At 44.2% G+C, this 23,923-nt stretch overlaps 1 long non-coding RNA gene across 1 annotated transcript; it reads left to right on the top strand.

Moving 5' to 3' along the window:
- On the top strand, nt 1-21,411 carry LOC138744527 (uncharacterized). The gene is made up of 2 exons (XR_011345607.1): nt 1-1,509; nt 21,005-21,411. It is a non-coding gene; the product is annotated as an uncharacterized lncRNA (long non-coding RNA).
- The last annotated feature ends 2,512 nt before the right edge of the window (nt 21,412-23,923 follow it).

Below are 23,923 nucleotides of genomic sequence, written 5' to 3'. Positions count from 1 at the left end.
AACAACCCCATAACCACCCCGGGACGGAGAGGGATCCGAAATATTAACTTAGTTAGTGCAAAGAGACGGTTCAACAGCGTGAGGTTCTGCTAACAGGAAAGGACGAAACTCTCCATGGATCTGGGAAGAAGGGTCCTGTCATCGGGGGGAATAACCCCCATCGGAATGTGGAAAACAGGTCTGGCGGGAGATCCCGGTTCAGAGCCAAGTTGTTCCCTCGCTTTTCCAGGCATGGACCTGGGACCCGAAATATTCACTCCACTTCCTTCGCCCCCAATGTTTCCTTCCTGCCCTTTTTTCCTCCCTGTTACTTATCTCTAGAGAGGGAGCGGTGCGGACGGTGGGAATCGCTCATTCTCGTCTGGGAAATCCCGCCGTTCGGTCCCCGCCATAAATGGGGTCACTTTCGCCACGCCGCTGTTTCAGCGGACTCCGGCTCTCCGAGTCCCAGGAACCCACTCCTCTCCCAACTCGAGACTTTAGAGGTTGAATTCTTCGAACTTAGTCCCAATCCCACCCAGGGGTGAAGGAGGAAAGCCGCTCGAGCCTGTCTTACCCTGCGAAGCGAGGGCCGCGCACAGGATCAGAGCGACAGGGAGGATCCCCGGGCTTCGGCACAGGGACTGCGGGTTCATCGCGGTGGCTGGATGTGCCCCTGTCCACCTGCCAGAAATATCAGCACCGTCACTCCGGACCCCGTCCTATAAACTGAATCAGACCCAACCTCCTCCTGCGTCAGCACCGGAGGGAGGAAAACCACACGCAATGGTTCAAATCTGTTCTCAGAGTTTCCACCGAAATTACCCTCCCACACCGGTCGCTGGCAAACAGAAAATAAACATCGGCCCAACTCCCCCTCGAACAGAAACACCGACAACAGTCCCGTCCCGAGGGCTTGGGGGCGTTGAGAGAGGCTGCAATACATCGCGCAGGTGCAATGTGTAGGAGGAGGAGGTGGGCGCCACCCATCAGCCAACCCGACTGGCCCCGACACCGGGCTGACCTCCTCTGGACCTCCTCTCCCACTGACCGAAATGATCCGGGGTTTGGACCAAGTGTGCGAGCGGGTGAGTGTGTGTGTGTGTGTGTGTGTGTGTGTGTGGATGAGAGAGAGAGTGTGTGTGTGGATGAGAGTGTGTGTGTGTGAGTGGATGAGAGTGTGTGTGTGTGTGTGTGTGGATAAGTGTGTGTGTGTATAAGTGTGTGTGTGTGAGTGGATGAGAGTGTGTGTGTGTGTGTGAGTGGATGAGAGTGTGTGTGTGTATAAGTGTGTGTGTGGATAAGTGTGTGTGTGGATGAGTGTGAGTGTGTGTGGATGAGTGTGTGTGTGGATGAGAGAGTGTGTGTGTGGATGAGAGAGTGTGTGTGGATGAGAGTGTGAGTGTGTGTATGTGGATGAGGTGTGTGTGTGTGTGTGTGTGTGTGGATGCTGTTGAGGGAGATGACCTGACAAAAGCTGGCCGCAGTGATCAGGTCGATGGCACTGAACCTGGTACGGTGGTACAAAAGGTAAGAAGGAATGCAGGGGTCATTGGGGACTCCATTGTCAGAGGTGCAGACAAGAGATTCTATGAGCAAGATAGGTATACCCGCATGGTGTACTGCCTCCCTGGTGCCAGGGTACGGGATATCTCAAATCAGGTCCAGAGTATTCTGAAAGGAGAGGGCAAGCAGCCTGATGTCTTGGTACATGTGGGTACCAATGACATAGATAAAAAGAAGGAGGAGGTTCTTAAAAAGGATTACAGTGAGCTAGGACAGAAGCTAAGAAACAGGACCGCCAGGGTGGTGATCTCTGGATTGCTACCTGTGCCAAGTGCAACTGAGGACAAAAATGGAAGGTTAAGAATGTGTGGCTGAGGGGCTGGTGTAAAAGACAGGGTTTTGGCTTCTTGGACCATTGGGATCTCTTTTGGGGAAGGCATGATCTTTACAAGAAGGATGGGTTACACCTAAACCCAAAAGGGGTCAATATATTGGCAGCTAGGTTTGGTGCAGCCATTGGTTGTGGTTTAAACTAATTTGGCAGGGGGATGGGAACCTGTATGATAGGGCAAAGGACAGGAAAGATAAAATAGGAAAAGTTAGGTTAGGCAGTGAAAGTAAAAAATCAGAAAGAGCAAGGAAGGTGAAAAAAGCAAATCTGAAGACTTTATATCTTAATGCAAGGAGCATTTGGAACAAGGTAGATGAATTGGCTGTGGAAATTGAATCAAGCAAATACGATTTGATTGGGATAATAGAAACATGGCTGCAAGCCTGGGAACTTAACATCCCGGGGTATACAATATTTAGGAGGGATCGGCAAGAAAAAAAAGGGGGTGGGGTAGCTTTGATGGTGAGAGAAGGGACCGACACGATTGACAGGAAGGATATTTACTCAGAAGATGCGGAATCTATATGGGTAGAACTGAGGAATAGCAAGGGGCGGAAAACGTTAGTGGGGGTGGTATATAGGCCTCCAAATAGTAATGTAGAGGTGAGGGAAGGCATAAAAAGAGAAATTAGAGAAGTATGCAATAAGGGAACAGCTGTCATCATGGGAGACTTTAATTTACTAGATTGGACTAGCCAAATTAGTAAAAATACTGAGGAGGAGGAATTCCTTGAATGTTTACGGGACGGTTATCTAGACCAATATGTCGAGGAACCAACTCAGGAGCAGGCCATTTTAGACTGGGTATTATGTAATGAAAAGGGGCTAATCAGCAATCGTTGTACGAGGCCCTTTGGGTAGGAGCGATCACAATATGATCGAATTCTCACTCGACTTGGAGAGTGAAGAAATTAAAACCAAGACTAAGGACCTGAATTTAAATAAAGGGAATTATGATGGTATGAGACGGGAGTTGAGTAAGATCGACTGGGTAGCATTTATGGGGGGGGGGGGGGCGTTGACGGTGGATAGACAATGGAAAGCATTAAAAGATCTAATGGAAGAATTGCAGAAATCGTTGGTATAAGAATAAACCAAAAAAGGTGACTCAACCGTGGATAACAAGGGAAATTAGAGACAGCATTAGGTCCAAAGAGAAAGCATATCAATTGGCCAAAAATAGTACCAAATCCGAAGACTGGGAACAGTTCAAAATGCAGCAAAGGAGGACAAAGGGATTAATCAAGAGGGCAAAAATCAATTAAAAAAGTAAGCTTACGGCAAACATAAAAACCAACTGCAAAAGCTTTTATAGATATGTCAAGAGGAAAAGATTGGTGAGTAGGTCCCTTGCAGTCAGAATCAGGGGAATATATAATGGGGAATAAGGAAATGGTAGACCAATTAAATTCTTACTTTAATTCTGTTTTCACAAGAGAGGATACAAATAACCTCCCAAGGATGTTGGGAAACATAGAGACTAAAGCAAGGGAGGAACTGAAAGAAATCAGTATCTCTAAGGACATGGTCTTGGGGAAATTGAAGGGATTGAAGGCTGATAAATCCCAAGGGCCTGATAATCTACATCCTAGGGTACTTAAAGAAGTGAACATTCAGATAGCAGATGCTTTAAGAATTATTTTCCAAAACTCGATAAACTCAAGATCAGGACCCATGGGTAGCTAATGTTACCCCACTATTTAAAAAGGGGGTAGAGAAAAAGCGGGAAATTATAGGCCGGTGAGCCTTACATCAGTAGTGGGCAAAATAATGGAATCCATTATTAAGGATGTAATAGTGGAGCATATGACTAGCAGAGAAGGGATCAGACAGAGTCAACATGGATTTACAAAAGGTAAATCGTGCTTGACAAATCTATTGGAATTCTTTGAGATGATGACAGGTAAAATAGATGGGGGAGAGCCAGTGGATGTGGTGTACCTGGATTTCCAAAAGGCCTTCGATAAGGTTCCACATAAACGATTGGCATGCAAAATCAAGGCTCGTGGGATTGGGGGCAAGGTATTGATGTGGATTGAGAACTGGCTGGCAGATAGAAATCAGAGAGTTGGGATAAATGGCTCATTTTCTGAGTGGCAGGCGGTGACCAGTGGGGTGCCACAGGGATCTGTACTGGGACCCCAGCTGTTCACAATTTAATGATTGGATGTAATAGCTCCAAATTTGATGATGACACTAAGCTAGGAGGGGTTGTGTACACTGAAGAGGGTGTCAGGAAGCTCCAGTATGATTTGGATAAATTGGGGGACTGGGCAGATACATGGCAAATGCCCAGTCATATTTATACATGGATAAATGTGAGGTTATCCACTTTGGTAATACAAACCGGAGGGCAGACTACTATTTGAATGGCAATGGATTGGGAGATGGGGAAGTGCAGAGAGACCTAGGGGTTCTTGTGCACCAGTCACTGAAGGCGAGCATGCGTGTACAGCAGGAGGTTAAAAAGGCAAATGGTATGTTGCCCTTCATATCAAGAGGGTTTGAGTATAGGAATAAGGATACCTTACTGCAGCTGTACAGAGCCTTGGTGAGACCACACCTGGAGTATTATGTGCAGTTTTGGTCGCCTTATCTGAGGAAGGATGTTTTTGCAATGGAGGGAGTGCAGAGGCGATTCACCAGGCTGATACCTGGAATGGCAGGAATAACTTATGAGGAAAGATTGTGCAATTTGGGATTGTACTCACTGGAGTTTAGAAGATTGAGAGGGGATCTCATAGAGACATATAAAATTCTGGCAGGACTGGACAGAATGGATGCGGAAGTGATGTTTCCAATGGTGGGGGAGTCCAGAACCCGGGGCCATGGTTCAAGAATAATAGGCAAACCATTTAGAACTGAGATGAGGAGGAATTTCTTTACCCAGAGGGTGGTGAATCTGTGGAATTCATTGCCACATAGAGCAGTAGAGGCAGGTTCATTGAATATATTTAAGAGGGAATTAGGTATATTTCTTCAGTATAAGGGAATTAGGGGTTACGGAGAGAAGGTGGGGACGGGGTACTGAACTTTAAGATCAGCCATGATCTCATTGAATGGTGGAGCAGGCTCGAAGGGCCGAATGATCTATTCCCTGGTCCTATCTTCTATGTTTCTATGTGTGTGGATGAGAGAGTGTGTGTGTGTGTGGATAAGAGAGTGTCTGTGTGTGTGGATGAGTGTGTGTGTGTGTGGATGAGTGTGTGTGTGTGGACGAGAGAGTGTGTGTGTGAACAAGAGAGTGTGTGTGTGTGTGGATGAGAGAGTGTGTGGACGAGAGAGTGAGTAGATGAGAGAGTGTGTGTGGATGAGTGTGTTTGTGGATGAAATTGTGTGTGTGGATAATCTGAGTTTGTGGATGAGTGTGTGTGTGTGTTGATGAGTGTGTATTGGTGTGTGAGTGTGTGTGTGTGTGTGTGTGTGTGTGTATGTTGATCTTGTATGGGCTACTTGTGCCTCAGCAGCACTGGGAGCTGTATCCTTGTGTTGGACATGGTTTAAATCATCTTTATAGAGAGATGGGAAACAGCAAATATTCTGAATGAAAAGTTGAAATGGAAATGGAAGACAAAATGTTCATGAGAAACTTTTAAAAAGCAGAGAAAACAAAAATTAGGAAATGGCCAAATAAAGGAATCTGTTTTACTTGAACTAATCCCTCGTTGCCTTTCATTGGCATGGTCGTTGGACCAAAGGACTCTAAAACTGAAACTCATTACTTGTCATTGCTTGGGTATTGATCACTAAAGTTGCCTCAAAAGCTGCAGTGACAAATCAAAAACATATTAATCCTATCTCTTTTACTTTTATTTCCTCCAAAGGTTTCCCTCCCATTGAGATTAAGGTTTATCTGCCTGCAGATACCTGATGAGGTAAAGCAGAGAGGATATCAGGGAAAAAAACACCAAGGAGAGAAAGGCAGGGAGAGAAACATGAAGAACATGCACCAGGAATCACTGGACATGACAGATGCAGAGGGAATCCGATGAGAGACACACAAGTGGAATGAGAAAGAGATGAAGATGGAGAGACTGGGGAGAGACAGCAAGAATGAGAAAGAGAGGGAGAGACATTGGGGCAAGAGAAAAGGGCAAATGCCACATGGAATGAGAAAGGGAGAGGTATGCAGAGAAAGAAAGAGAGACATTAAAATATGGGGAGAGAAAAACAGGAGTGAGCAAGAGATAAGAGAGAGAAGGACATAAGAGACCAGAGGAAAGTCAAAGAGAGAGAGCAAATTGGAAGGAGTGAGATATGGGTGGGAGAGATGGTGCAAGTGAATGACGTGACAGGGAATCTACATGATATGCAAAATACGTGAAGAAAGCAGCAGGGAATATGAAAAGGGAGGTGATGGACAATGGGTGGGCAAAACAAGGAAGAAACACTCACGGCAAGGTGATGGGGACAGGAAGCAGAGTTGTAGGAAAGAGAGGCAGGAAAGCAACGTAGATGGATGGAGGAGGGAAACGGGAGAGTGAGAAGGACGGGGTGACAGGACTGGGAAACAGAGATGAAATGAAAGATACGCTTTCGGGAGGAATGAGATAAAAGGCTAGACTGGGAGGAGACTGGGTCAGAGAGACTGGAAGAGAGAGGGAGGGGACAGTGAGTGAAACATGGGGAAGGAAAGAATGATGGGATTGTGGGAGCATGAAGCAATGTTCAAGGAATGCAGCAGTGGGACTGGTACTGCTACATGTTGAACAGGTGAAGCAGAAGGTGCAGAGTTGACCAGGTAGGTCAGAGCAAGTTAAAGAAATGTAGTGAACACAAATGATGCAGATGCTGAAATGTTGAGCAAAAACAAAACTCCTGGAGGAACTCAGCAGGTCACAGAGCATCCATGGGTAGAAATGGTCAACACTGACTGACCATTTTTACCCATAGATGCTGTCTGACCTGCTGAGTTCCTCCAGCAATTTTTTTAAATTCCACCCTCCCTGGTCCCCGCTCGACCGCTGCCTCCCTCCATCACTGGCCACCCGCTGCCGCCACCATCTTGCTCATCCCCTGAACTCCCCTCCCCCCCCCAGCAAATCTTCATCTGCCAAAGAACTGTCTTGTTAAGTGTAAACAAGTGCAGAAAATGCTGGAATCAAGCAGGACAGCCATTGTCTATATTTTGAAAGGAATGCGTGGATGTAGCTGAGGTTATAGAGTCAGCCATACAGTCCAACATATCCATATCAACCAAACTGGGTTGATCCCATTTACCCAAAAGAAACAGCAGTGGAGATTGTGGAGGCATTGGTAATGATTATAATGGTAATCAGTAGATTGCCAGAGGACTGGAAAATCGCAAATGTCACCCCACTGTTCAAGAAGGGAGGGAGGCAGCAGAAAGGAAATGATCAGCCAGTCGGCCTGACGTTGGTGGTTGAGAAGATGATGGAGGCAATTGTCAAGGATGAACTTACGGAGTACCTGGAGGCACATGACAAGATTGGCCAAAGTCAGCATGGTTTCCTTAACCTATTGACAAACCTATTGGAATTCTCTGAAGAAGTGATAAGCAGGAATGGATAAAGGAGAGGCCATGGATGTTCTGTATGACAAAGTGCTGCACATGAGGCTATTTAACCTGATAAGAGCCAATGACATAACAGGAAACATTCTAGTGTGGGTAGAGCACTGGCTGATTGGCATGAAGCAGAGAGTCAGAATACAAAGATCATTCTGGTTGGCTACAAGTCGCTAGTAGCTACAGGGGTCGACATTGGGGCTGATTCTTTTTATGTTGAATATTGATGATATTGATTATGGAATGAATGGCTTTGTGGCCAAGGTTTCAGATGATACAAAGGTAGATGGAGGGGCAGGTGTTGAGGAAACAGGGAGGCTGCAGAAGGACAAAGACAGATTTGGAGAAATGGCAGAAAAGTTGAAAATGAAATACAATGTTGGAAAGTTTACGGTCATGTACTTTGGAAGAAGAAATCAATGAGCACAAATTTTCTGAATGGCGAGAAGTTTGAAAATTCCCAGACCTGGGAGTCCTTGTGTAGGATATTCTGACAGCAAACTTGCACGTTGAGTGGAGAAGGCAAATGTAATGCTGGCGTTCATTTCAAGAGGAATTGAATATAAGAGCAGGGATGTGATGTTGAGGCTTGAAAGGGCACTGGTGAGACCTCACTTGGAGTATTGAGAGTGGTTTGAGCTCCTCATTTAAGAAAGGATGTGCTGATATTAGAGAGGGTTCAGAGGAGGTTCACAAGGATGATTCTGGGAATGAAAGGGTTATTCAAAGGGGAGTGTTGACTGCTTTTGGCCTGTACATTGGAATTTAGAAGAATGAGGGGGGATCTCATTCAAATATTTCAAATATTGAAAGGCGTGGACAGAGTAAGTGTAGAAAGAATGTTTCCCATGGTCTAAGACAAGAGGGCACAACTTAAGGACTGAAGGGCAGCCACTTAGAACAGAGATGTGGAGGAAAGTCTTTCGCCAGAGAGTGGTGAACCTCTGGATTTGGTGCCATGGGCAGCTGTGGAGGTCAAGTCAACTGATAGGTTTCGGAATAGTCAGGATATCAATGGTTATGGGAAGAAGGCAGGGGAGTGGGGCTGAGTGGGAGAATGGATCAGCTCATGATAGAATGGCAGAGAGGACTTGACAGGCCAAATGGCCAACTGCTCCTCTCTATTTATGGGTCATGGGAGAAGGCAGGGAATGGGATTGAGACGAAAAATACATCAGCCATGCTTTAAATAATGGTGGAGCAAATATAATGAGCCAAATGGCCTAATTCTGTTGCTATGTCTTATGGCCCTGTTCATAGATCCTTTAAAGTGGCAACACAATAGATAAGGCGGCAAACTGCTGGAGAAATTCAGGAGGTCAAACAGTGTCCTGTATGTAGCAAAGATAAAGATACAGAACCGACGTTTCGGGCTTGAGCCCTTCATCAAGGTAGGGTGGCAAAGAAGGCATAGGGCACACTTGCCTTCATTAGTCAGGATGTTGACTATTAACATCAGGAAATCATACTGCAATCGTATAAAACTTTGGGGGGTGGGGTCCATATTTGAAGTATTCTATACAGTTCCATTGCCACATTTTTAGGAAGGGTGTGGAGGGTTTTGAGAGTTTGTACAAGAGATTCATTGGTATGTTACCCAGCTGGATTTGACCTCATACAAACTGATAAAACGATTAGATGGATACACAGGGTAGATAGTCAAAGTGTTCTTCCTTGGCCTGTTGAGTCCTCTCTGCCATTCCATCATGAGCTGATCCATTCTCCCACTCAGCCCCACTCCCCTGCCTTCTCCCCATAACCATTGATATCCTATTCCGAAACCTATCAGTTGACTTGACCTCCACAGCTGCCCATGTCAAAGGAGGGCAGAGCTTTAAAATGAGAGTGGGGAGGTTTAAAGGAGATTTACATGAACCATTTGTACTTAGAGAATGGTAGAACGTGCTGCCAGGGAAAGTAGGAGAACTTAAATACAGGCCAATTTGGCCCTATGATTCTGTGGTGCCCAATTTACACCCCATTAATCCACCTTTTGAAGGGTGGGAGGAAACTGGTAGCCCCTGGAGAAAACCAACTCAGACACAGGGAGAACTTACAAACTCCTTACAGACAGCTCAGGATTCAAACCCGACCGCTGGCACTGTTAAGGCAATGCGCTAACTGCTATGCCATCCTTGCTGCAAATATGGTGGCAACATTTGAGATGCATTTAGACGGACATAAGAACAATCAGGGAGTGGAAGGATAAGGATTGAAATGCTATTTAAATGGGCACCATGGCTGACACAGATATAATGGACTGAATGGCCTGTTCCTGTGCGCTGTACTGGTTCTATGATATCACCCCCACAACATTTAGCAATGAAAGAGCACAGGAAATGTTTAAAGCTTACAGGAAATGTTTATCAAAGCTCAGTCAAGGACTGGAAATTCTGCTTGGAACTGATAACACTTTCCCAGACACCAAAGCAGCCTGAAAACATGTTGATATTTAACAGTTGACAAAGTAATCTCAAGTGACAAAATTTCAACGGATCAGGCTGCCTCTCCCGACAGTGTCTGCGGCACTGTACCCCAATGAGAACAAGGAGCACTGTAACACTCTGCAGGGTGTTGCTGCTTCCAAATTTCAGTGACCAGCTTCAGAATTGTTACGATTTTCCTCAGATGCCGTGGGGCCTTCCACTTTACTACCACACCCTGAAGATGTGTTGCTTTGATGGTTAATTGGTTACTACAAATTAGTCCTGGTGAACTGCTGAAAGGAGTTGTAAATGCAGTTCAGATAAACTAACCTTCCTTCCATATCCCTCTCTCTGTCTGAAAAGACCTTCTCATCCCACCCTGGTCACACTGTCTACTCCCCACTTCTGCTAAGGAGAAGATACATGTGCTTGAGAACATGTACGATCAGATTCTTCAGACTCTTAAATTGATCTCACACTGGCTCTTGCACTGTCTTTTATAACTATTTTTTTCCCTCCCCTAGGTTTCTCTATGCCCCATGCCTGTCACTATTTGACTACTAGGGCCATAGAGTCACTCAGTGTGGAAATGGGCCCTTCAACCCAGCTTGTCCACCCCGGCCAAAATGTCCCACCCACATTAAACCCACCAGCCTGGCCCATATCCCTCTGTACCCATCCTATCCATGCATCTGTCCAGTTTTTTTCCTGAAACATTGCACCTGTCTCATTTACCAGCACCAACCAACTAGCCGGAGTGGTCACATATATTTTAAATCACATTGCTGCAGTCAGAGGTCCCCACCTGCTTCAAAAGGGCATCAATCAAGAAGAGTAGCGTGAGCTACCTCAACAGCGATCGCCCATCAGCACTAACTTCTACTGTGATTAAATGCTTTGAGTGTCTGGTATTACAGAGTTCTGTGTTGTGTATTAGTCGATGTGTTGTGTGGTTTTGTGTTGGAAAGTGACAATTTGCCTTAGAGAGCCAAGGTGAAGGTGGACTGCTGAGAGAGAGTGGGAGATGTACTGGGCATGTGCAGAAGATGATCTAGAAATTTATGGACTTGGAAGACAAACCACCACTGAATGTGGCTGTGAAGTAGAAGGAGGCCCAAGCAGAGTCATTGTCTGGGAGGCAGTTTAGAATGTTGGGCATTTTAAAAGGGATGAACATTCTGAAGGCAGCCAGAAGGATCCGAACCAAGCCATTGTTCCTCTCTCTGCGAGCAACACAAGAAGACAACTTCGAATTTTGTGCTCTCTCTCTCTCTCTCTCTCTCTCTCGCTCTCTCTCTCTCTCTCTCTCTCTCTCTCTCTCTCTCTCTCTCTCTCTCAAAGATCTTTGGCTTCAGTTTACCAAACAAATTGAATTCTATTTATGATTTTTGCTTTGGTTGAGATTGAAGTTTTGTGAGTCTTGTGTGTTTGTTTTGTGTCTAAGTTTTTCGGTGGGCTGGTTGGAAATATAACTTAGACTTTAATTATATTTAGGCTGGGGAATTTATTAGTTTTACACTGTTATATAAATTTTCATAGTAACCAGTGGGCATTGTTATAAAAGGGGGGGATTTTGAATTAATTTTTGTTAATAAAGTAATTGTTCATCTTTACCCCTGTGTGATATATCTTTGTGGTTGCTGGTTTGATCTTGTAACATAATTTGGGGAAATCGTCCGGGATCAAACCAATATGGAAGGTTTAGGGGTGATTGAGTTGTGCTTAGTTATCAGTCATCAGAGTTTGACTCGACCTCCAGCTTAAAATTAAAAATAAACAGTGAATGTATAAATCACCAGCAGAAAAACCAGCAACTATGAATATTGACCAGTTCATCGCTAACCCTTCAATTGTTAATTTAAAAATGGCTAAAAAGTCAGAACTGATGGTTATAGTTGGCAAGTTAAAACTTCTTACAGTAAGAACTGGGATGAAAAAAAAGGAAATTGCACGAAAGATTATTAAGCACTATGTAGGAAAGGGGGTATTTGAAGAAGCTGCATTAGAACAGTTTCCAAAGGAGAAAACTTCAGAGGAAGTAAAGTTGGCTTTGAGAAAACTAGAGTTAGAGGAATAAAGAGAGGCAGAAAGGAAAGCTGAATGGGAAGCAGTAAGGCAGGCAGAAAGGGAGGAGAGAGAGAAAGAATGGAAGCATGAGCTAGAACTAGCTAAGTTAAAGCTGACCCCAATGCAAGGAGAGGGAGACGCCCAAAACCCACATGCTGGTCAGGAGGAGAGGTTTCTGGTCAGTAGAGAAGTGAGGTTAGTTCTTCCATTTGAGGAAGACCAGCATTTTCCCCATTTTGAGAAAGTAGCTGTAAATTTTAAATGGCCACCAGACCAATGGTCACTCCTGCTACAAAGTGTTGGTTAAAGGGAAAGCCCAACAGGTGTATTTGTGTCTCACGGTACAACAAGCAGCTGATTACGAATTTGTAAACCAGGCTATGCTCCGATCTTATGAATTAGTTCCAGAGGCTTATAGACAAAAGTTCAGGAGTTTAAAAAAAGCAGCAACCCAATCTTACCTGGATTTTGCTTATAGGAAGGTTATGTGTTTTGATCGGTGATGTGCCGCAATGAAAGTAGAAAATAACTTTGATTTATTGAGGGAAATCAATCTGATTGAGGAGATTAAAAATTGTGTTCTTGACGATATTCAAGTGTACTTGGCAGAGAAAAATATAAATAAGAATTGGCTAAATTTGCAGAGGAATATGCTTTAACCCATGAGTCTAAGTGGACACCAGGGAAAACCTTTCAAATGAATACCGCTAATAATCCAAGTAGAGTAGAAAGAAAATCTAGAAGTGAGGTTAAAGGAAGAGAGGAAGAGAACTGCGTGAAAGAAAAAAATTCAAGTGTTATTTGCCACTATTGTAAGAAGCCAGGGCACATAATAGCAAATTGTCCTGTACTGAAAAGGAAGAAAGAAAAAAGGGTGGTACCAACTGCCTGTGTTCAGAGTGAGAAAGTTAGGGATATTTTTAAACCATCCATGACTGAAGGTTTCATTTTGGTTAAAGAAGGATCCAATCAAGTGCCAGTTAAAATCCTGCAGGATACTGGAGCAGCCCAATCGCTTGTATTAAGCAACATTTTGAATTTTGGTGAGGAGACCGATACTGGAGATGTGAATTTAATTAAAGGCATTGGTGGTGAAGCAGAGCCTACACCTTTGCATAGAATAGTGATGAAATCAGAGTTAGTTATTGGCCCAGTTATGAAAGGGATAAGATCAAGTCTGCCGGTAGATGGAGTTGATCTTTTGTTACAGAATGATTTAGCCAAGGGTAAAATCAAAGGTATGATGAAACTCACAAGAAAGCCATTGATTTATGAGTCTGAAAAGGATTTGGAAATTTACCCTGCATGTACCATGACTAGAGCCATGTCTAGAAAAAAGGTAGAGGTAGAGAAAGTCTGTGATGATCCTGTAGTGGAAGCAAGCATTGTGGACAAACCTAAGGATCCAGCTTTGCTGTTGTCAAGAAAAGAATTAATAGCTAGACAAACTCATGATCCTGATCTTGCTCAGATAAGAGATAAGATTCTGTCTAACCAGGAAATTGAAACTGTGCCAGAAGGTTACTTTGTTCAAGATGGAATATTGATGAAAAGTGGAGACCACAAGTGATACCTGCCAGTGAAAACTGAGCGATAATAAGGCAAGTTGTAATTCCCAAAACTTACAGGAATTAAATATTAAAGTTAGCTCACAGAACACCTTTAGGAAGTCATTTTGGAGTGAAGAAGATGGTAGAAAGGATAAGGAAACAGTTTTATTGGCCAAAATTAAGAAAGGATGTTGTGAACTTTTGTAGAACCTGTCACACTTGTCAACTGATGGGCAACCCTAATCAAGGACCACTATTGGCACCTTTACAACCCATCCTGCTTTCGGGGAGCCCTTCTTAAAAGTAATAGTGGATTGTGTTGGCTCATTGCCAAAAACCAATGTGGGAAATGAATATTTGTTAACACTCGTGCTCAGTTTCAAGGTTTTCAGAGTTTATTCCCTTGAGAAACATTAAAACAAAGACGATTGTGAAGGCTACACTAAACTTTTTCACACTCTTTGGCCTACCAAGCTAAATTCAATCAGACCAAGGGAGTAATTTTATGTCTGGAATATTTCAACAGGTGGTGTATCACGTTGCTCTCCATTGCAGGCAAAATCTTCGCTAGGATTCTACTAAATAGAATAATACCTAGTGTCGCTGAGAATATTCTCCCAGAATCACAGTGCGGCTTTCGCGCAAACAGAGGAACCACTGACATGGTCTTTGCCCTCAGACAGCTCCAAGAAAAGTGCAGAGAACAAAACAAAGGACTCTACATCACCTTTGTTGACCTCACCAAAGCCTTCGACACCGTGAGCAGGAAAGGGCTTTGGCAAATACTAGAGCGCATCGGATGTCCCCCAAAGTTCCTCAACATGATTATCCAACTGCACGAAAACCAACAAGGTCGGGTCAGATACAGCAATGAGCTCTCTGAACCCTTCTCCATTAACAATGGCGTGAAGCAAGGCTGTGTTCTCGCACCAACCCTCTTTTCAATCTTCTTCAGCATGATGCTGAACCAAGCCATGAAAGACCCCAACAATGAAGACGCTGTTTACATCCGGTACCGCACGGATGGCAGTCTCTTCAATCTGAGGCGCCTGCAAGCTCACACCAAGACACAAGAGAAACTTGTCCGTGAACTACTCTTTGCAGATGATGCCGCTTTAGTTGCCCATTCAGAGCCAGCTCTTCAGCGCTTGACGTCCTGCTTTGCGGAAACTGCCAAAATGTTTGGCCTGGAAGTCAGCCTGAAGAAAACTGAGGTCCTCCATCAGCCAGCTCCCCACCATGACTACCAGCCCCCCCACATCTCCATCGGGCACACAAAACTCAAAACGGTCAACCAGTTTACCTATCTCGGCTGCACCATTTCATCAGATGCAAGGATCGACAATGAGATAGACAACAGACTCGCCAAGGCAAATAGCGCCTTTGGAAGACTACACAAAAGAGTTTGGAAAAACAACCAACTGAAAAACCTCACAAAGATAAGCGTATACAGAGCCGTTGTCATACCCACACTCCTGTTCGGCTCCGAATCATGGGTCCTCTACCGGCACCACCTACGGCTCCTAGAACGCTTCCACCAGCGTTGTCTCCGCTCCATCCTCAACATCCATTGGAGCGCTCACACCCCTAACGTCGAGGTACTCGAGATGGCAGAGGTCGACAGCATCGAGTCCACGCTGCTGAAGATCCAGCTGCGCTGGATGGGTCACGTCTCCAGAATGGAGGACCATCGCCTTCCCAAGATCGTATTATATGGCGAGCTCTCCACTGGCCACCGTGACAGAGGTGCACCAAAGAAAAGGTACAAGGACTGCCTAAAGAAATCTCTTGGTGCCTGCCACATTGACCACCGCCAGTGGGCTGATAACGCCTCAAACCGTGCATCTTGGCGCCTCACAGTTTGGCGGGCAGCAGCCTCCTTTGAAGAAGACCGCAGAGCCCACCTCACTGACAAAAGGCAAAGGAGGAAAAACCCAACACCCAACCCCAACCAACCAATTTTCCCTTGCAACCGCTGCAATCGTGTCTGCCTGTCCCGCATCGGACTGGTCAGCCACAAACGAGCCTGCAGCTGACGTGGACTTTTTACCCCCTCCATAAATCTTCGTCCGCGAAGCCAAGCCAAAGAAGAAAAAAAAAAAGTATGAATTGGGAGCCCATCAAATTATGTCATCTGCCTATCATCCTGAAAGTCAAGGGGCCTTGGAAAGGTTCCATTTACTGTGAAAAATACGACGAGGGCTTATTGCGTGGAAAATAAAGAGGATTGGGATGAAAGAATCTATTTGTTATTGTTTGCTGTTAGAGAGGCAAATCTTGGTTTTAGTCCATTTGAGTTGGTGTTTGGTCATGAATTCAGGGGTCCATTACTATTGTTGAAGGAACAGTGGATACCCCTGTGTGATATGCCTTCTTTGTGGTTGCTGGTTTGATCTTGTAACACTGGTCATGGCCAGAATTAACATGTACCAAGTAAAGATCTGGACCCACTGTAATTCACCTGTCATCACAATCGCTCCACAACAGATGTAGTATCGCTGGCTCTCCACTCAGCTCTGGATCACCTCAGCAACAACAATTCATACACACGGCTGCTCATCACCAACTACAGCTTGGCCTTCAATACCATTATTCCCTTAGTGCAGGTCAACGAGCCCCAGACCCTGGGCCTCTGTACCCCCCTCTGCAACTGGATCCTTGGCTTCCTCATTGAAAGACCAGTATGAATTGGAAAATCGTCTCCTCCTCACAGATTATTAACACAGTCGCACCCCAAGGATGTGTGCTTAGCCCACTGCTCTACTTCTTATGAACCCATGACTGTGTGGCCGGGCACAATTCTAATGCTCTCTACAAGTTTGCCGATGACACCAAGATTGTCGGCAGAATCACAAACAGCAATGAGGAAGTGTAGAGGAGGGAGATGGATCAGCTGGGTTGAGTGATGCCTCATCAACAACTTTGCACTCTATGTTAGCAAAACAAAGGTGATAAAGTCAGGAGAACTCAAATCAGTCTTCATCGATGGCTCAGGTGGAGCAGATAAAGAGCTTCAATTTCCTGGGTATATCCTGGAGCCTCCAAGTCAATGCAATCACAAAGAAGGCTTGCTAGTGGCTACACTTTGTGAGGTGTTTGAGGAGATTCAGAATGTCACTGAAGGCTTTTGAAAACCTCTACAGGTATACCATGGAGAGCATTTTGATTGGTTGCATCACTGCCTGGTACAGACGTGCCGATACTCAGGACAAGAAAAATACTCCAGAGGGTTGTTAACTCAGCCTGTGACATCATAGGCACCAGACTTCACTCCATCGAGGACATCTACAAGAGGTGGTGTCTTAAGAAAGCAGCCTCTATCTTCAAGGAACCCCCACCACCTAGGCCATGCCCTCTTCACTCTGCTACCATTGGAAAAAAGGTATAGGAGCCTAGAGAGAAACACTCAACAGCACAGGAGCCTATATCGATGATTTAGTAATTAGTAAATTACATGGGAAGAACATATGCTTGAATTAGAGCAGTTATTTCAGAGACTGATGGAAGCACACCTTACAGTGAATTTACACAAGAGTGAGTTTGGACAGCTTCTTCCCCACTCCCATCAGATTCCTGAATGATCAATAAATCAAAGACACTGCCTTACTTTTTGTGCTCTATTATTTATTTTTGTAAGGTGGTTTATATGAAAGTTTGTACTGTGATGATGGCATAAAACAACGAATTTTGTTACTTGTTCATGACAAAAATTCTGATTCTGATTCTACCCCCTTTGGTAGCTCATTCTATACATCCACCACCCTCTGTGTAAATATGTTGCCCTTCAGATTCCTGTTAAATCTCTCCCCCCTCACCTTAAACCTATTGCTCTGGTTACTGATTCCTTTAGATTCACTCGATCTATTCACTCGGCCAAAGATTCACTCGATCTATTTCTCTCCTGATGTGAGATTACCCCTCATCCTCGTGTGATCCAAGGAATAAAATCCAAGCCTGCCTAACCCCTCCCGATAGCTCAGCCCCCTCCCCCACCCCAATGAGTACCGGCCACATCCTCATAAATCTTCTCCCCCATCCTCTCCAGCTTGACATCTTTTCTATAGCCCGGTGATCCAAAGTGAACAGAATACTCCAAGTGGGGCCTCACCAATGTCCTTATACAACTGCAACATGACCTCCCAACCTCTATTCTCAATATTCTTGACTGAAGAAGGCCGATGTTCCAAAAGTCTTTTTGTCCACTGCATCTACCTGTGAAGCCATGAAGCCACTATGCACCATTACTCCTCAGATCCCCACCATTCACTGCGTAGGTCCTACCCACGTGAGACCTCCTAAAATGCGACACCTCACATTTCTCCATATTAAATTCCCTCAACCTTCCTCTGCCACCAGTCTAACTGATCACGATTCTGCTGCAACCTTTGGCAATCGCCTTCACTATCTACAATACCAACATTTTTGATGTCACTGAAAACTTGCTAATCATACCACATACGTTTTCATCTACATCACTGATTTAGATAACAAACAGCAATAATCCAGCACCAAACTCTGTGGCATTGGCCTCCAGTCCAAAAAAAACAACCTTCCACCATCACCCTCTGCTTTCTTCTATGAAGTGAATTTTCTAATCATTCTGCTCTCTCACCTTGGATCCATGTGATCTAACCTTCTGCTCCACTACTGCCTAAACATTAATTTTTTGATTTGTTAATATTGCACTGCCAGCTACATGAATTGACTTGCCTGGATAACCCTGACTGTAATTTGGTACTCATGACAACAATTCATTCATTCATGTAGATGAGTGAAAGAAGAATCATTGATGGGCAATCAAGAGAGAATGGGGAGAGGGCTTGCTGGGATTGCTCTGAGATTTAGCATGGACTCGATGACCTCCTCTATCTTGGGACTGTACAGCATCACAGCACAGCATGTCCACGCCAACCAATTTTCCCATCTATACTGGAGTTAAACAAAAAAGTCTGCAGATGATGGGGTGGAGCGCAATACACAAACAGGCTGGATAAACTCAGCAGGTCGCGCGGCAATTTTAGTGTGACCACACCTCAGTAAGTAAGTAGCAATGCCTCTGGGACTGTAACCAGAAAAGAATTGGCATCGTGACCATATTGAAATTCAATTTCTCTGCTGACATCACCCCAACTGAGAGTTAATGTCATTAAGACTAGAGTGGGAAAATGAGAGTCAATGGGATTGTATCCTGTACAGTGAGGGTGGGGAATTGCTGTCCTGTAACCTGGAGTAAATTAGTATTTGCTATGATTGGGCCATAGTTGCTGCAGAACCACCCTGCTCTTGTTCAGTCCCTCCAGCAATAAAGACCAGCGTCCTACTTGCCCTCTTGATTACTTGTTGCACCTGCAAACCAACTTGTTATGATTAATGCACAAGCTCTCCCAGGTCTCCACGCTCTAGTTCTATCATCATTCAAATAACAGTCCGATTTACTATTTTTTCTTCCAAAGTGGATGGCCTCACTTTAATCACCATAGTACTCCATTTACTCTTGCCCACTCACTTAAGCTAGCTATATCTCTTTCCAGGCTCTCCGCGTCCTCTACACAATTTGCTTTTCCACTCAATTTAGTGTCGTCGCCAAACTTAGAAACATACCCCTCCTTCAAATGCTTTATTTCTATTGTGAACAGTTGTGGGCCCAGCACTTCTCTCACCACAGACTGTCAACCAGAGAAGCACTAATTGATCTCAACTCCCTGACTTCTCTTAGTTAACCACTCCTCTATCCATGTTAACCCCCAACTCCATGCATCCTTATCCTGTGCGCAGCACCTTATAGAATGCTTCCCCAACTTAAGGACTGTGCTTTTTCCAGGAGGGAAGGGTTTGGGACTTTGTGCCAGTGAAGGAAGATTTTGGCATTTTACGCTTCCCAATTTTGAGCTGCAGCTGGGAGGCTGTTTCTGTGATTCAGTAGATCATGTCATGGAAAACATGTGGCTTTGTTCACATTTTCAGGCAGGAACCAGAAATCAACAACAGTACCTAATGCTGGTCCTGTCTTTGTTCACCTTATCCTCAGTTTGATACCTGAAAATCTGTTACGTTTAATCATCTTGCCTGGCGGACGCTACAAGCTGCTGACGTGGCTGCAGTGACCCCAAGTGTTTGTGAGGCAATGAAATCACCAACAGAACTATTAGAACACAACACAGGAGCAGGCCTTCTCCCTCAGTCGACCCTGAATTCAACTGGATAATAATATCGGATTTACTTATCTGAAGTTTACAGTATAGTAGAAGGCCTTTGGGAAAACATTGAAAATTGGTAACAAGGATGGGCTTAGATCCTCTCCCTTCAAGGTTGTTGAAGGACATTGTTGACATCTGCTTGGTGAATTTTAGACGTACTTGTGGCACATGAATGATTTTTGTGCTTTTTGTCATGTGGATTCTTGTTTGAGAAAGACCTCTATGTATGGAAGAAAGTGCATGGCATCACAATCCCTGGTGGTAAAGGACAACATTGATGGGACCACATGCACCTCTCCAACCACCTCACTGTGGGCACACAAGGGGACTGCAGATGCAGGAATCTGGAGGAAAATAAACTAAACAGGTCGAGCAGCATCATTGGGAGAAAAAAGTATGGTTGAGGCTTTGGGCATTCATTGTGGCAGCAGCAATAGCCATCACACAACATAATCTTGTACAATGCAATAAGATCGATCATACTTTGACAGCTTGTGAATCCAAGGCGAGGATGACCATCAAGAATAATTCAGTATCAATTTAAAACAACAATGGAAGGAAAAGTTTCGTTGTTTAGAAGTTCTTTCAGACAAATGAGGAGCTGGAATTTTGCACAATCTATGCCACAAGCAGTAAAGTTTGAAAAACAAGCAATCCTTTCAGTAAACAAAGGAAACACAAGGCACTGCAGATGCTGGAATCTGGAGTAAAAGGCCAACTGCATCAATGGGAGAAAAAGAACGTCAACATTTCCAGTCGGAACTCTTCATCATGACTGAGTGGAGAGAGTTGCTATGGAATGAATTAATAAAATTATGATAAAATCTACCTTAAAAAGGTATAAATTGTGGGGGTTTAGTTTAGGTACACTTCACTAACAGACATCTCAGTAACATTTCACAAAAGACAACTTATTTGAAATGCAAGAGCTATGCCTAACTAGAGACTCCATGTCTACAGTGACTTTGAAGAATGCCTATGAAAATTTCACAGGCAGGTGTTAATTGAACTGATACTGTGGAATCAAAATGGACTATTGTCTTTGAAGGAACAGATGTCCAGGGTCAGAAACTGATTAATCTTTTGTTGGTAAAAGTGATCCAAGTCTGGTTGAACTTTGCTGTTCTGAAAGGGGTCATGTGGTTTTGCAAACAGAGAGAAAAAAACATGTTATTCTCTTTGTGGGGGGGGAGAGGTAGTCCGTTTACAGCAGGAGTTGGTGTTGGGAACTGCACCTTTTGCAGATCTGCTATAAGACCCCATTTGAAGATGAGTTTTGAGTTCTGAGTTCAGCCTAGTCTAAACCCTTGTAGTCAATGACAAGAGGGTGTGGCTGATTATTGTGTTTCTCTTGAAATAAGGGGAAAAGAAGAACTCTCTGTGGTTACCTGGAAGAAGAGGTTATCTTTTGGAAAAGTTTCTTTGGCAAGATACTGAAGTGGCAGATTGAAGGAAATGAGTTTGTATGTGCCAACGAACAACGAATATCTCTCTCTAAAACCAACAAAGACCTCCCTGAATGGTAACAATTTAAGTTAAAGCCCCAAAGCCTGGTGAACATCATAAATATTACATTCTGTTCCCAGTATGAAAATTGCCTGATACCAGTGAACTTGGAGAAGTGAAAAGTGAAACAAAGAACTTCCCTGAACATACATTACAGACATGTGAACTTAGAATTAGAAGTGCATTAAGTTAATAGCAGTAAGTTAAATATTGATCTTATTGTTATGTTTGAAGAAAATTAAAAACGTTTTCATTGAAGTAACCATTGTCTTGGTGAAGTTCTGTTGATGCTGGTTTTTGGAGTCCCCTGGGCTCATAAGATGGCCATTATAGTGAAGACAAGGTGGGAAGGGTTACACAGGAGCCAAGAGGGGATTGAACTAGTGAAAGTGGAGGATTTCAGACAGATGGGGATGGTGAGGGTTAGTTGGGAGACAGAGGCAGTTGGTTTGTAGATGCCAGGCAAGAGACAGGGGAAGAAAGAGGGAACAGGTGGGGGTAGATGAGTCATCCAGGGTGAAGCTGGGGATTTCTAGATGGAGGATGATAAATGGATGGACCATATTCTAAATGGACATATTGCAAGTCTCAGCATGTCCACTGAGTTTGAGAACCATGCAATGAGTCCATAAAATGAATGGATATATCCCTTTATGATCATGAGAGCCCAAAACAATGTGCACACTGAATGATTCTCGTGGTGGACTTTCCCCCAGAAACATCAAATCTTCTTGCAATTTGGAAACATTCTGCTTAAAGACCTTGCAGGAGCTGAACGAATACTTTAACCTCAAGCCATCAGAAATAGATGAAAGCTCAGGACAAGCCAGAACCAGGCCAAGAAAATTAGTTTCATTTTAAGAAGTTATTCTTACATTGAAAATGTGATAGATTTCATGAAGGACACCATCTACAAGGCATGACATTTTACTGTGAGAGCAATAAGATCAGTCTCAGCTGTTCAGTGTAGAAATCCTGACATCTAAAGGTAAAGGTTCCATTATTACCATGTAAAACTATGTTTAGAATGTATATACATGAAATTCTTTAAGTTTGTCCACCATAAGGTGGACAGAGTTGCCACTTTGTCCAGCTCCTCTCATGGAAATGAACTCATGAGCCCTGATTTACAAGACCAGTGCTCTAACCACTGAGCTATTGGAACATCTGCAGTTGAATGTAAAATTGCCGTATTGATCAGTGGGGTCACTAGGGTTGGTGTCACCCAGTGTGGTAACTCATGATGTCCAACACCTCACCCCCTTCCCCCCCCCCCCTCCACCATAGGCCTCCTCCTGTTCCAGACTTAATTACTACTTCATTCTTTAAAAAGTTATTGATATAGGTTTGTAGCTAAAACACCAGAAAATTTAACATAAGCAGCGGCTATAAAAACACCAGCAACAATGAAACCATGTGATTTGAAGCATCGTGGTCATTGGATAATAATGACAGCTCTGAACAGAGTGCACGAGAAGGTTCAAAAAGGAAATAAGCATCGAGTTTCAGCCTTGATACATGTAAGCTGGGCTTACGGAAAAAGTTTTTGTTGTTATAACTAACTATAGGAATATTTTAATTAAAAAATAATAATTTCCTGCTAAAAAACACTGCACAAAAATTTTATAGACAGTGATTTTGTGTCATCCCCTCTGAGGGTGTCACCCAGTGAGATCCGCAACCCCCCCCCCCCACTCCCCCAAGTGATGCCAGTGGTATTGATGAAAATGGGCTGATCAAGTGACAAAAAACTTTATCGATCTGGAACAACCATGTAACTGTCCACAATCTGAGCCAAGTCCAAATTAGAAATTCAGGTCAAAACGTTTGGTGGAGATCAGTTTAGTTCATTTTCATTGATGCCATACTAAACACAGAACTCTACCCCACAATAGAATGGTATAATTTCAAAGGCCAGTAGATCCAAGGTGAAGGCGGGTTGGAACTTCATCAAGACTGAGAATGCAGAGGGAAGAGACCCTGCACATGACGACTGGGTGGAAGGGTTAGACAGGGGCCAGGAGGGGATTGGTGAAACAGGAAGGGGTGAAAGATGATGGATAGATGGGGATGGTGATCAACATGGAGGCTCCAGGACAGATCCTCAGAGATGTTGACAACCAGGAATTTGAAGTTCTTGACCCTCTGCGCTACTGAGCCCTTGATGAGGACTGAGTCTTGTTCCCCTGGCTTCCTCCTGAAGACAACAATCATCTCCTTGGTTTTGCTGATGTTGAGCGCCATTCAATGAGCTGATCCATCTCCCTCCTGTACACTTCCTCATTGCCATTTGTGATTCTGCTGACAACTGTGGTGTGCAAACATGTAGATGGCATTGGAATTGTGCCTGGCCACACAGTCATGGGTGTATAACGAGGAGAACAGTGAGCTTAGCACACATTCTTGGGATGCGCCTGTGTTGATCCAATTTGTACTGACTGTCGTCTTCTGATGAGAAGGGAATCCTGTCAGTGAAATGTGGGTAGAAGAGAATGGAAGGGGAATGGGGATGAGAAAGTGTGGGGGCTGGGTGTGGGCATGTTGGAAAGGAGATAGAAATTGGGGGGGGGGGGTGTATTAGATCAGATGAGTCAGAATAGGGAGGGTACTCATTACCTTAAATTGGAAAATTAAATGTTAATACCATTGAGGTGAAGACATCTCAGGGGGATTATCAAGTCTTACAGTGAACACCGTGATTTGCAACAAGTGCAGGGCCATTCAAGTGAAGATTGATCCAGCAGCAGAATATTCAGGAAGGAGTTGAGACACTA

Source organism: Narcine bancroftii, chromosome 10 (genome assembly GCF_036971445.1).
Source record: "Narcine bancroftii isolate sNarBan1 chromosome 10, sNarBan1.hap1, whole genome shotgun sequence".
In the NCBI taxonomy this organism is placed as follows: domain Eukaryota; kingdom Metazoa; phylum Chordata; class Chondrichthyes; order Torpediniformes; family Narcinidae; genus Narcine; species Narcine bancroftii.
Note: the sequence above shows the minus strand (reverse complement) of the source record. Positions and strands in the feature narration are given on the sequence as shown.